This window comes from Sorex araneus, chromosome 3 (assembly GCF_027595985.1).
Source record: "Sorex araneus isolate mSorAra2 chromosome 3, mSorAra2.pri, whole genome shotgun sequence".
NCBI lineage: Eukaryota > Metazoa > Chordata > Mammalia > Eulipotyphla > Soricidae > Sorex > Sorex araneus.
Genome location: NC_073304.1, coordinates 63,798,341 through 63,811,706, shown reverse-complemented (window position 1 = coordinate 63,811,706; position 13,366 = coordinate 63,798,341). Strand labels below are relative to the sequence as shown.

Sequence of the window (13,366 nt, the reverse complement as noted above, 5' to 3'; positions counted from 1 at the left end):
GTGCTCTCGGGGGAGTCAGCAAAGACCCCTCCTGCATGCAATTTTTTGTAGGATGTTAGCACAAAGCCGACTTCGCATGGGCAAAAATTCATTCGGTTCCCAAAGGGAGGGATGGTGAAAGGCATGTCATTACTAGTAATGATTCTCATTAAGGATGACACTTTGCTCCCAATTTCTATTTAGGCAACATGATTTACAATACTGCTAATAACAGAGTTTTGCTCACAGAGTGTTCTAACACCACACCCACCACCAGAGTGCCAGTATCCTTCCACCAATGTCTCAGAGTTCCTTCCGACCCCCTACTCTTGGCAAACTCAGTTCTGTAGGCTGACTCTCATGGCCTCTTATTATTGATCATTTGTTATTCCCTTTGTTTCTTTATACTCTGCATATGAGAGAGATCATTCATTATCTATCTTTTCCCCTTATAACTGATTTCACTCTGCATGATACATGCTTGTTCCGTTAAAGATGAAATTTAAGATCATTGAATGAAGTAAGATGCTCACTACAATTTAAAGACAGATTAAAAAACATTTAAGTAAATGTCCTGTGTCACTCACCATTAAACATATAACATATGGACTTCAAAAAAAGCCAAACTAAGGTACTAGAGATGGAAAGTGATAGAGGTTTAGGGCTTTGATGAGACTCTAAGTCTTTCTGTATAAAGATAGTTGGTTTAATGTACTATCAAATTTAAACTACATTGTTTAAATCCTAAATTAGGCCCACTCTTCTTCCCAAGGAAGAAATCAGTGCAGAGGAAGGATGTCTTTACAGTCAATTGCAGAACAGCATACTGCTTGGGTGTTCCAGGAAAACTGACTTAGCTTCTTATCTGTCCTTTTTTGCATAACTTTGAGTTTAAAGTGCCTAGCCTAAGAGAACTCTATTTTTGCATTACTTTGAGAATCTAAGACACCTATATATCCTTCTGAGAAATGATCATTTTGGGTTTGGGTCTTTAAGGAGTTTTAGTTTTAGACAAATTTAAGGGGTACAAGAGGCTTAACTTTAAAAATATAGATATATGAACCCATCTGTTTGCTTCACAATCTTCATAATCTGTTTTATTTATCAAATTACAATTATTAACATTTAGTACTCCCCTTTAAGGAAATGGCTATTTGAAATTAAAGATTTGGGAGGGCCAGAGAGATGGTACAGGATGTACAAGAGAGAGTATAGATTGTAAATCATTTGCCTTGCTTGCAGTATCATTGGCCGAGACCCTAGTTTGAGACCCCTGCACCAAATGTGGTCCCCTGAGCACAGACAGCCAAGGATGATTCCTGAGCATGAATCCAGGGATAACCCCTGTGCACTACTAGCTGTAGCCCAACCACCCCCAATAAATAAATTATACAATTAAAAAGAAAAAGTTAATACTTGGACAAGGGATCCAGCTCTGTAGCACAATAGTAAAGTGCATGCCTGCCATATACCTGTGTATTAGATTCTGGTTCAGTCTCCAGCACCCAAAGGGAAAAAAAAAATTCAACTCTTAAGACAGTGAAGTTTCCTTTCCATAAGGATCCAGTCTCCTTGGACACTGCATTCTTAGGAACTAAGGCAGAGAGAGGTAGCTGGCTCCCATATCTAAGAGTTATTCAGACTTTTGTACTTAGTATCAAAGTGCTCCCGTTGTTGGTAAGATCTTCAGGTTGGATGGAGGTATTGAAGTAAGATGCAGAGAGCTCTCAGAATTGCAGTCTTCACAGCCCTGAGAAAACACTGGCTAGTAGAAAAGAGCAACCTTAGTCATTTAATGTGGCTCAGAGAAGTGGCTGTTAACCTTTTTACACCTGAGGATCAGTACAGGTCTGCAACCCAGTGAATGAAAACCACTGTTCTGTGTCTACTGTGTCTACTGTTCTGTGGAAACCACTATCTGTGTCTAAATTTGGCTAGCCAACTCAGAAACAAAGGCTCACCAAACACTACCACACTGTCTGTTAAACTCAACAAAGATGAGTAAAACACATATTCAACAAAATTGTTAAGCAAAGAAACAAAAAATATTTTTATTATATCTTTCCTAGTAAGAGTTTGTGGGTGGTCATTTTGGAAAGCTGACAAGTTAGGCAGACATTTTAAAAGAATTAAGAGCTCATGAGTTCTAAAGAAAATATATGATATGTGCAGTATTTCTTCAGGAGTTGGTTTCTCCTCTTTGTTTGCTTATGAGCTGTTCCAGATCTTTTTGTTCTTTCTGTTCTTCCTGGGAAGCACAGGTTGTAGTCTGTTATATTGTCTTTGTCCTCAAGATGAAGAACTCAGCAACAAGGGCAACTAGAGGCCAGAAAGGTAATATCCCTCCCCCACATCAAGTGCTGGAGGAATGAAAAGGGTGCCCTACAGAGGTACCACAGTCTTCTGTCCTTTCTAGGAGACTTTAATCAAGTAACTGAATCAAATGAAATTTGATCACATGTGTCTAGTTCAGCTTTCTTGCTTGGCCCCTTAACAATTTATTGAGGTGTTCCTACCTATGGTCCTGTTTTATTAAATGATATTTGAAGTGTTCCACTCTGCGAAATGTGGTTTATATCTTTGGCATACATTTACATAATCTTGTTAAGGAGATCTCTCCAGCTTAGTTAAACTACTTCAATAAAAAAAAAAAAAGAGAAAGAAATCTTATCTTTGGTAGAAGAAAGACTGTTTTCTCCAAAGGGAACTTGAAGCAGATACAGAGTCCAGACACATTTTGAGAGGTGGAGACTGTAATTGTAGTTCTATTTTTTGTGCTCTGTATTTGAAGTTTGTTAAAAGAGATGGATGAGAAGTCGTTGTTATGTTTGGAGGATACAGTCACGTAAGAATAGGATGCTGTAGCTAATGTATTTTAAATGTGGGGTTTTTTAATAATTTTTTATTTGTGGCCTTCAAAAATGTTTCTACATTAAAAGGGAAAAAAATGGGGGGTGATAAATTACCAGCAATCTCTGAGCTCCCCACTGGAGCCATCAAATTAAGGGTTAACCTCACAGGATTCCCCTGAATTAATCAGGAGCTAAGCCTGTGGCTGGCTGGGGGCGGGGAGGGGAAGCAGGCAGAGCTGCCTTTCCCCAGAGGCTCTCAGCACAACAGTGCAGCCCGCTGTGGCCTGACCACTGAGAGAACACAGACCTTTACACAAATAAAGGCACCTTGACAGGGCCCCTGGGCCGCTCCCGCGGGCAACTCTGTGGACAGAAAACATGCCCTGATCCCACATCAGCCCAGGGTCCCTGCTTATCAGACCCCAGTCCTCCATTTTGCTGTATTCTGGCTAAAGGGGTTGTATTTTCCAGCCCAGATCTGGTTCACCCTTCTGGGCTCCAGGAGGAGGCCATCAGTGATGACCTTCTGGGTCATTTTGATTCAGATCTTCAGGCTCTTCAGAGAAAGGGTGTGGCTAGGTGGCCCTATGGCCTACCTGGTAACCTGCCTCATGGTCTGTCCTGTGGCCTGTCCTTCCCAGGACAGCTCTACTGACCATTGGCATCCAAAACACAGAGAGTCTTTGATGGAATTCATGTCCTCAAGCCCCTCCAGCATATTCAAGAATCAGACATTTAGGGGAGACACAACATCATCAATACACTGGCCTGGTGGTGCTTGGACATGTTTAAATTTAAGAACTACTAACCCAAGAAGGTTTCTTTTATTTTTTTCCTTGTTGAAAACAAATCTCTACTATCAGCATTTGGCATTTTAGGTTTTCCAATTAAATAACAAATAATGTTTTCCCTTGAGTGCCAGGCGGTCTAGTAACTCAGGCTTCCTATATACTGGGTAGGGTGAGCCCACACTCATTTGTCCTGCAAGTGCCAGGAGCCTGCACTTTTCCTTTAGGACCTAACAAAAACAGAGTAGCTCCTGCCTTTCCTTCTTCCTCTGCCTCCCTCAGCCTACTCTATCCTATCAGTCCTCTCCTTCACTGAGTCTTCTCAGGGACTCACCAAGAAGCAGACAGTTTTGCTCTACTCCCTTTCCTGCCCACCTTCTTTCCATGAAAACCAGTAGCAGATGGGAGAACTAACCATGCTGATTTTGTGGCAGTCCTTGATTTAGCAGAACTGCCCTGGGTCAGGGTTTCCATCTTAACCTAGCGGGGCTGCTTCCCTGCTTCACTCCTCTGCCATTGAACCACGCCACCCTTCACTTGAGCCCACCCAAGACCCTGTTGGGCTCTTGCTGACCTTTGATCCCTAAATGCTGTGCCATATGGAGGACCTTTAAAAAACTGGGGGCAGGGGCAGGGGTGGGAGGACACAAACTCCCAGAAAAATCACTCCCTCCAAGGGCTTCCTGAATTTATAGCCATCTCCACACTCAACTGATGCTACCTCAAGACCACCTCTTCTCTGACACCCCCACTGGCCCTGGAAAGGATCTCATAACAGTTCGTCTCCTCTTTACCTTCAGAAGTCAGCTTTGCTCTATTTCTCTCCGTGACCCTGGCTGTGATCACCCCACCGTGGGTAGGATCAAACCTGCTACAGTAGAGTTAGTCTCTTGAAACAAAAGTGAAGTCCTGTGAGAGGAAGGGAACTGGTAGTCTACTGTGCTTTCGGCACCGCCTGTGGTGGTGAGCGCTCTTCATTTGCCTCTCAGGACAACTCCACTGCCTCAGCTCATGTGCTTCTTTCCTAAGCCTTTTGCAAAGTTCAATAGACAGGGACCCAGAGACCTGTTAGGACTCATTCTCCTACCTCTGGATATAGTCTCAATCAGGCAAATTCTGCCAAAAAAAAAAAAATTGCATGAAGTCATTTACTGGAGGCTGATATTCTCCTGCTGGTTTAGATTAAGTTGTGCTGTAGGCCAGATGTTTAGGTTCAGGAGACCTGGCTGAGCCCTTATCTTGTAGAGGGTTATGGGCCACCTCAAACCCCCATCACTTAAAAATAATTAGCTGATTCTCACACCTAAGCTAACAATCAAACGATCTGTATGCTCACCCAGATTTCTAGGGAGGAATAAAAGAAAAAAAGACCAGACTGCCAGAAGAAAGCTTAATTTTTAAGGTAAATTCAGAGTCTCTTTAAGGACATGTGAAAAATCTCTGAAGATGCTCTCAACCCAGGGAATCTGTAGTTTTCTCCTGCCTGCAGCCTTTTTTTTTTTTTTATTCCTCTATTTGCCTAGTCCTATTCTGTACTTTACATTCTATGCAGAAAAGAATGCACATAATGCTTGGCACTTCCTTTTGATAAAGAAAGCGTTTCATATTACTGGTACCGAGGTTTACTCCTGAAAGGAAGGAGAATCGCTTCCAGATGTGTTTCTCCCTCACAGACTTTCTTCCCTTCAGGACTGACAGAGCCGAGGTTTTAGCAAGGTCCTTGTGATGGGCGTGTTTATAACGAGAATATATTAATGGAGCATATCAAGCATTTAGCACTAGCAGACAACTGAGAGGAGCATATGGCAGGAAGAGAAGTAAATATATTTGTCCAAGAAATGTGGCTTGTTAGCACTCCCACACTCATCCTAAACTCTGGACCATCCTCGAGGCATGCACACATCCACTCATCCCAGAGATGAAAAATGAGTTCAACTGCAATTTCTTCAATATGGGGCCTTCAATGAATGCTTATGGGGATGTTATGTCAAAGATACAGGGACTACAACTTAAGAGATCCTGTGCACTCTGCTTCACCGGAAGGGGTTTAGAACTATATGCTCTTATACATTTTGGGGGAGTAGGAGGGATAGCTATTTATGATAAAGCAAGATCAAAGAAAATATTTTGAGAATTGATATCTTGTAAAAAAATTGAGCATGGGGACAACATTGGGGATACATTGGTTCAGAATTCCCCTTTTTTGTGTAGATCAGATTGAAAACCAGACTAAGATGAACCTTTGGAATACAGAGGCAATTTTTACCTGGAAATGGTTAAAATCAAAGCACTACTCCAGTTCAGATGTGACCCATAGAAACCTTGTTGATTAATTATTAAACTGTGTATTTTTAAACATACATAGATTTACTTCTCACCATGTAGGGAGGAGGGATCAACTAGCAATACAACACAGGAATGATCACTCACCCTATGAGCAGTTGGTCACCAAATTCTCTGAATATAACCTGGAGTCATAGATATTCTCACCTTGGAAATACGTTTCCCTTGTTTTAAGCTTAGAAAATGTCTTCCTCTTACCCAGTGACTTCTCCATATTCCCCAAAACAGGGCTGAAATCAAATGTTTCTTTGCTAATTGACCTTTATTTTGGCCCCACAATTTTTCTTTCCTTCTAAACTTTACTTTCATTTTCTTGACATACTAATAACTAAGAAAATGAATATATAGCATCTATAAATACTAACTATGTATCATAATCAAAAATCACTTCCCAGCCAGCTATCTAACCTCACAAAGATGAAAGAGTGAATGGAGAAAGGAAGGGCTTGGAGTGTTCAGAAATTTTTGTCTTTAAAAGAAAAGTAATTATTAGGGGCAAGAGAGACTCTATTTAGAGAAAACATAACTTGCCTTAGGCTTGAGATTCAGAAGGGGAGGGTGCAAATGACCTTGGTGTGGTTCTCTCTCTCTCTCTCTCTCTCTCTCTCTCTCTCTCTCTCTCTCTCTCTGTATGTGTTTGTGTCTTATATGTTTGTGTCTTTCCTCTCTCCTCATAATTCCATTGCTTTTCTTAGCGTAGCTCTCACCTACAGGTAGAAAAAATACTCAAATATTTGAGCCAAGAAATCTTTCTCCCTACACTATCATTATCATCTTCTTCCTACAACATAGACTCAAAAATCAGGGTGCTATATCTCCCTCCCTTATTCCACTCCAAATCTCTACTGTTTGTAGCTGCCATTTTTGTGTCCTGATGATGTCAATCTAGGTGCTATTGGAGCCTCAGGTTGTCCTGACAAAGAAAAGATAAATTGTGTGTGTGTATATATGTATATACATACATATATGTATGTATGTATATATGTGTATATATATGTGTATATATATATATATGTGGTCTCCTAACATGAACTTTCAAGACACCCTGAGTATGAGGGCACATATAGTCTGTACATGTCTGCTTTTATATTTTGCTGTTGTATATACCAACTTGAAAGGCTCAAATTTATTTATTGGAGTTGAGCACTAGTTATAAGTGATCTTCCCAGATGTGAATTACTAGACTAAATGAAGTATAGATCTCCTCCAACTCCTGTCTGGTATAATTTAGTTATTTTGAGGAGTCTGGGAACACTCAAAATTTTTTTTCTATAAAGGAGCCATAGAGATAGTACAGTGGGTAAGGTGCTTGCTTTCCACACATATGACCCATGTTCTATTCCAGCATCCCATATGGTCCCCCCTAGCAGAGCCAGAAGTAATTCCTGAGTGTCGCTGGGGATTGACCCCCACCCCTCCCAAAAATGAAGAAGCTTATTCCTATACAACTTACATAGAAAAAATTAATTTATAATTTTTATATAAATTAATGGTAGGGACTAGAGAGGTAATACATAGAATAAGGCACTGGCCTTGCACATGGCAGACCCCAGTTTGATATCTGACATCATATGGCCCTTGAGCACTGCCAGCAATGATCTCTGACATAGCCAGGAATGAGCTCAGAGCAATGCCAGGGGTAGCCCAGATACAAAACAACAACAAGCCAAAAAAAGGTATATAAAGAATGACCTTTGGCACAACAACAATTATGAGTGTATCATAATAACTAATTGTTAAAAATATTTCAGACTAAAAAAATTCCATACTAGGGGTCAGAGAGATAGTAGGGCAGGTAGGGCATTTACCTTGCACATGGCCAACTGCATTTGATCCCCAGCATCCCATGTGGTCCCCTAAACCCACTAGGAGTGATTCCTGAGTACAGAGACAGGAATAATCCCTGAGCATTTCTAGGTGTGGCCCCAAACAAAGAAAAATCCAGATTAAGCAAATTATATGTTGGTTTTGGACCATACAGTGCTTTGAGTGGTCCAAAAGACAAACAAACAAACAAACAAAAAACACCTCACAGATTTAAGGCCTTTTCCTTCATAAGTGATATATACAGATATATTGCTTATATATATATTTTTAAATATAGATTTTAAAAGGGCTGGAGCGATAGCACAGTGGGTAGGGCATTTGCTGTGCACGTGGCCGACCCAAGTTCAATTCCTTTGTCCCTCTCGGGGAGCCTGGCAAGCTACAGAGAGTATCTCACCCACATGGTAAAGCCTGGCAAGCTACCCATGATGTATTCGATATGCCAAAAACAGTAACAATCTCACAATGGAGATGTTACTGGTGCCTGCTCGAGCAAATCGATGAGCAATGGGAAGACAATGACAGTACAGATATTAGAATATAAATTATGTTAATACATTAATATATATAAAGTTATTATTGTGAGTTTGCAGATTGGTATATTATCATTCATAGAGATGAAATAAGATATAGTATGTCATTTGTGGGCATTTGCGGCAGCGCAATTCTTATTGTCTAGTTCTCCCTCTCAGAGAACCCAGCAAGCTACAGAGCCTGGCAAACTCCCTGTAGCATATTCGATAGCCAAAAACAGATACAATATTGGGTCTCATTCCCCTTACCCTGAAAGAGCCTCCAATGCAGCACCATTGGGAAGGATGAGTAAAGAGAGGCTGCTAAAACTCAGGGCTAGGACAAATGGAGATGTTACTGGCACCTGATCAAGCAAATTGATGAACAACAGGATGACAGTGAAACAGTGATATATATATATATATATATACACACACATATGTATACATATATGTAAAGAACGTATATGGAAACTCTTCACCATTTTATGATCCTATCTTAGACTCTTATCCAGTTTCTCCTAGCCTTCCCAATCCATTCAAAAGTATTTTCCACCTACTCTAAATTCCCAAAGTTCTCATTGTGTAGCCATGTTAAGGATTACTGGTAACTATAACTCCAAAGCCATTAACCCATCCTCTAGTAGTAAGTTTACTTTTGAAGATTTAAAAAACAAGTGAGGCACCTAGGAAATGCCTCAGTGGTGGAGTGCCTGCCTTGAAATCATGGGGCCAGCAGGTCAACCCCATGGCCACCCACATGTGCCAAAGCACTGTCTGGACACTTTTGTGTCCAGGACCACTGGCCCTCCAACAGGGTGCAATCTTCAGCACACAGCCAAATGTGGCACCACAACTAAAGTGTGTGTACCCTTGTGCGCACATGGTGTGCAAGCACCACAACTGAAATGTGTGGCGCCGAGTCATTGCAATGACAGCAAAGAAAGAAGGGAGCAAATAAATTAAACCAGAAGCAAACAGACCAGCATAAAACAAATGCAGAGACCCAAACTAGTCCTGCCTTCTTAGGATCTTCAAGGAACAGAACATTTGAATTCATGTGTTATATTTGTCCCGTAACCAGGATGCTGAACCACTTCTTTAACCAGACACAATGTTGCCTCCCTATGTATTGCAACATTTCCTCTAAGTATCTGTAAGCTCTTTAGGTTGGATTCACCTTGATCTGCTCCCCGGAACCTAGCAAGGACCCTTTCATAGGATGTATTTCAGAAACAAAGAACTGTCCAATGCCCTTTGATGTCCTTCTATTAGAACACAGGCTACTTTTATAAAATGCTTGTCCTCTTGCTCTGGAGTTATTTTTATCTCTAATATAGTGACCCTGAACCCAGCAAACTTCTGCAAACTTCTGTGATATAGAGTGTCAGATCTGGGTAGGGTTAGAACCTAGGTTTTGGAAAATACTCTTTCTTCTCCATCTTAGGCCTTAAAAGCAACATAAAGTGTGTGTGGGGGGGGGGGGGGGAAGCAACTTTGAGTTTTGATGCAAGCTGTCACGAGTTTCCAGAAATTTGGAGGGCATCTGTCACATCATGGTGAAATGCTATGAACAGTTTGAAAATAAACTACCAGTTTAACCCCCAAATTAATTATGAAACCCAAAATATATCTTTGCCTCTCTCTAGTACCACCCTCCCACACTCCCCTCCCAGAGATGTACACACAGAAACACAAACACCTAGTTTCTGTTTAGCTTTTTGTGACAGCTGTGATGATAATTTTCTTAGTATTTTAAACAAAAATTCTTCTTAGTCTGAGTTATTTCTCAAAGACCTTCAAATAACCTGAGCTTTTGGTTATAAGGGTTCATATACACTGGTTTTAAAGGTTCATATGCAGTTTACTTAAAGTAATAAATTGGCATCAGTTATAAAATTCTAGTATTTCATTCAAGATTAATATGCACATAAAATGCACACAGGCGTAGCAAAGTTAAGATGACATTCACACAAGACCCAGAAACCAGGATTTGGAGCTCTTTTTTGCAATTTGTAACTCTAGACAAGCAATGTACTTTACAAGCACTTCTTGCCTCTCATTTACACAAACAAAAACCAACAACTTAGACCCAACATTTTATAAAATATGAAATTGTATAATCCTTTCCAATAATAATTTATATATTTGGCCCTCAGTTATTGATCAGTCCTTATCTGTTTTATTTAATATTTTATGTTGCACATTGGATCACACCCAGGGTTGCCAAGGGTTACTTCTGGTTCTGGGAGTATGGGAAGGGGCACTCTTGGAAGTGCTCGGGGGACCATGGGATGCCAGTGATCCAGTGTGCACCTCCTGCCTGCAAAATCTTTGCTCAGCGCATTCAGCTGTTAAGAAAGACCCATTAGTCAACATTTTAGAAAGAAGGAAACAGAACTTGAAAGAAAGTTGTAAACATCTTCACAATTGAAAGTGTTTATCCCCCCTTTCTTTTTTGATTTCCATATTGCATTTTTATAGTCATTATCCCCATTTTACAGAAAAAGGAAATGTAGAAATGCAGAAAATTTGAGTGACATGCCGAAGTTAGTAACTTACAGTCCGAAAATGGCAAATCCGACCCTGACCCAACTTTAGACCTTGACTCTCACTTCACTAGCCAGAGACAAAGCTGGATATTAGAAGCCACGAAACCAAATGCATAGACAGGTTCAGGAGGCTGAACAGCTTTTCAACATGTTTCTTAGCTCACAAGCCTTTATATGATTTTAGAATAGAACACTAAGTGGAAATTTATGTAATTTATATCATTTCTAGGTATGTGTTTTCCTGAGCATTTATCAGTCTTGTGTTGTTCCAAGCAGTGAAGTGTTCCTGATGCAACCAGACAGATCATGATAAATGAGCATCTATGAGCCTTGCTAGGAGGAGGACCAGGAACTACATACACCCCTCCTGCGAAGTCAATCCCACTTCTTTCAGCGGTTGCTTTATGAGTTAATGAGGTCTTGCAGAACTGTGTGTCTGCAATGGGGTTTCAACATCCTTGCCTCTAGGAAAATTTTCAAATATTCATAAGGTAACTCATCTGACCAAAGCTTAAGGCAAAGGTGCATTAAGTATGAATTTAGTCAACTTCCAATGTGGGTGGTCAAAAAGCTGCTCCTGAAATAACCTCAATAATCCTCTGAATTGGTGTTTCCAGACCTGCAGCTCTGAGCACAGATGGGAAGAGGACCCAGGAGAAGTATTATTGACAAGGGCTGAGACTTTGAAGGGAAAATCCCAAACTCTGATCTCACTCTCTGACTGATAGCATTGTGGGTTGCTTCTTCTTTTTTTTTAGAAAACTGAGTAACTGAAGGGAAACAAAAACAAAATAGGAAAGGAATTCCTAGTCAAGTCCTAATACAGAGAGCAGATACCAGATCTTATTATTCCTTAGGTTCCTCTGACAAACAAGGAAGAGGTGACTTTCAGAAGGTGTGTGTGGGTGCTCAGTGAGGCAAAACAAATGTACAGACATGGGTCGTTATTAAACTGAGCTCTCTGGTATGGTGAATGTCAGTGACTCCCTGTACAACCTAGTGTGGAGGGTCCCTAACACCATTGCATTATCTTCAGTACTCACCTGTACTACAGGTACACACACACACACACACACAAACACACACACCTTCCATCATTCTGAAGTATAGCCACATAATTGCTTCAGCATATTTTCCAGCCTTGCATAATTTTGTTTCTCTAAAATGTTTTTTAGGGAAGTTACACGATGAGTCTTTTTCTAAGCAAAGGAGCTTTTATAAAATCTGCCTTTGTAAAGATTAATACAAATAATAATAATAAAATCATTTTAAATGTGAGATTGAGAAGCCAATTATGTTTTTTGCTGGGTGGCTTGCATTCTCCATGGTCTGCTTTGGCTAAAAAAATCAGAACTTTAGGGCCACAGCAATAATATAGTGAGTAAAGCACTTGCTTTGAATATAGCCAACCCAGGCTCAATCCCTGGTACCATATATGGCCCCCTCCGAGCAACACTAGGAGTTACCCTTGACTGCAGAGCCAGGAGTTAGCCCTGGGCACAGCTGGATGTGGTTCAACCCTCCATTACAATTTTTTTAATATTTAAAAAGAGTAAAAACTTCAGTTATCTCTCTCTTGTTTCTGAGGAAGTGGGAAAGTACCTCAGAACTGCCTCCAACATGATGTGGCGCTTCCTGACCCTGTTTTTGCATAAGTTCCAGGAATGACTCCTACACCAAATCCTTCCACCTTGCAGGCACTGCACTAAATCACAGGGCTGTGCATGTTGACTGGCCAGTTCTGGAGGACCTGTTCATGCCACTTAGTTAGTCATTGGTCATTTGCAGTATCAACTTACAAGTGAAGGAAGCTCCCAGCCAGCCATACTTCTGGGAGGAGATAAACACCACTTAGTACAAACTTGGAGAAAGATATTCACAGAGGTTGATAATGAAAATTTTTCTTCTGTGGTTCATTGCTCAACATTCTGATCATTTTGTTTGGCTTTGTGAAAAACACCTGGCAGTGCTCAGGACTTACTCCTAGCTCTGTACTCAGGGATCATTCCTGATGAGGCTCAGAGGACCAGATGGGGTGCTGGGAATCAAACCTGGGTTGGGCATATGCAAAGCAAGAACTCTACTCATGGTATTATAGTTCCAGCCCGATTCTGATGATATTTTTAGTTGTCACTGTCACTGTCATCCCGTTGCTCATCGATTTGTTCAAGCGGGCACCAGTAATGTCTCTCATTGAGAGACTTATTGTTACTGTTTTTGGCATATCCAATATGCCATGGGTAGCTTGCCAGGCTCTGCCATGCGGGCTCCATACTCTCAGTAGTTTGCCAGGCTCTCTGAGAGGGGCGGAGGAATCGAACACGGGTCGGCTGCGTGAAAGGCGAATGCCCAACCACTGTGCTATCGCTCATTCCTAATCTTGAGGTTAGAGTGACAGTACAGTGGGTAGAGTGTTTGCTTCGCATGTGCCTAACCTGGGTCTGATCCTTAGCACCTCATATGGTCCGCCAAGCTCCAGTAGGAGTGATCTCTAAGCACAGAGTCAGGAGTAA

At 41.0% G+C, this 13,366-nt stretch overlaps 1 protein-coding gene across 9 annotated transcripts in view; it reads left to right on the top strand.

Moving 5' to 3' along the window:
* Positions 1–13,366, top strand: part of NPAS3 (neuronal PAS domain protein 3) — a 939,716-nt gene that overhangs the window by 895,145 nt on the left and 31,205 nt on the right. The window lies entirely within an intron of this gene.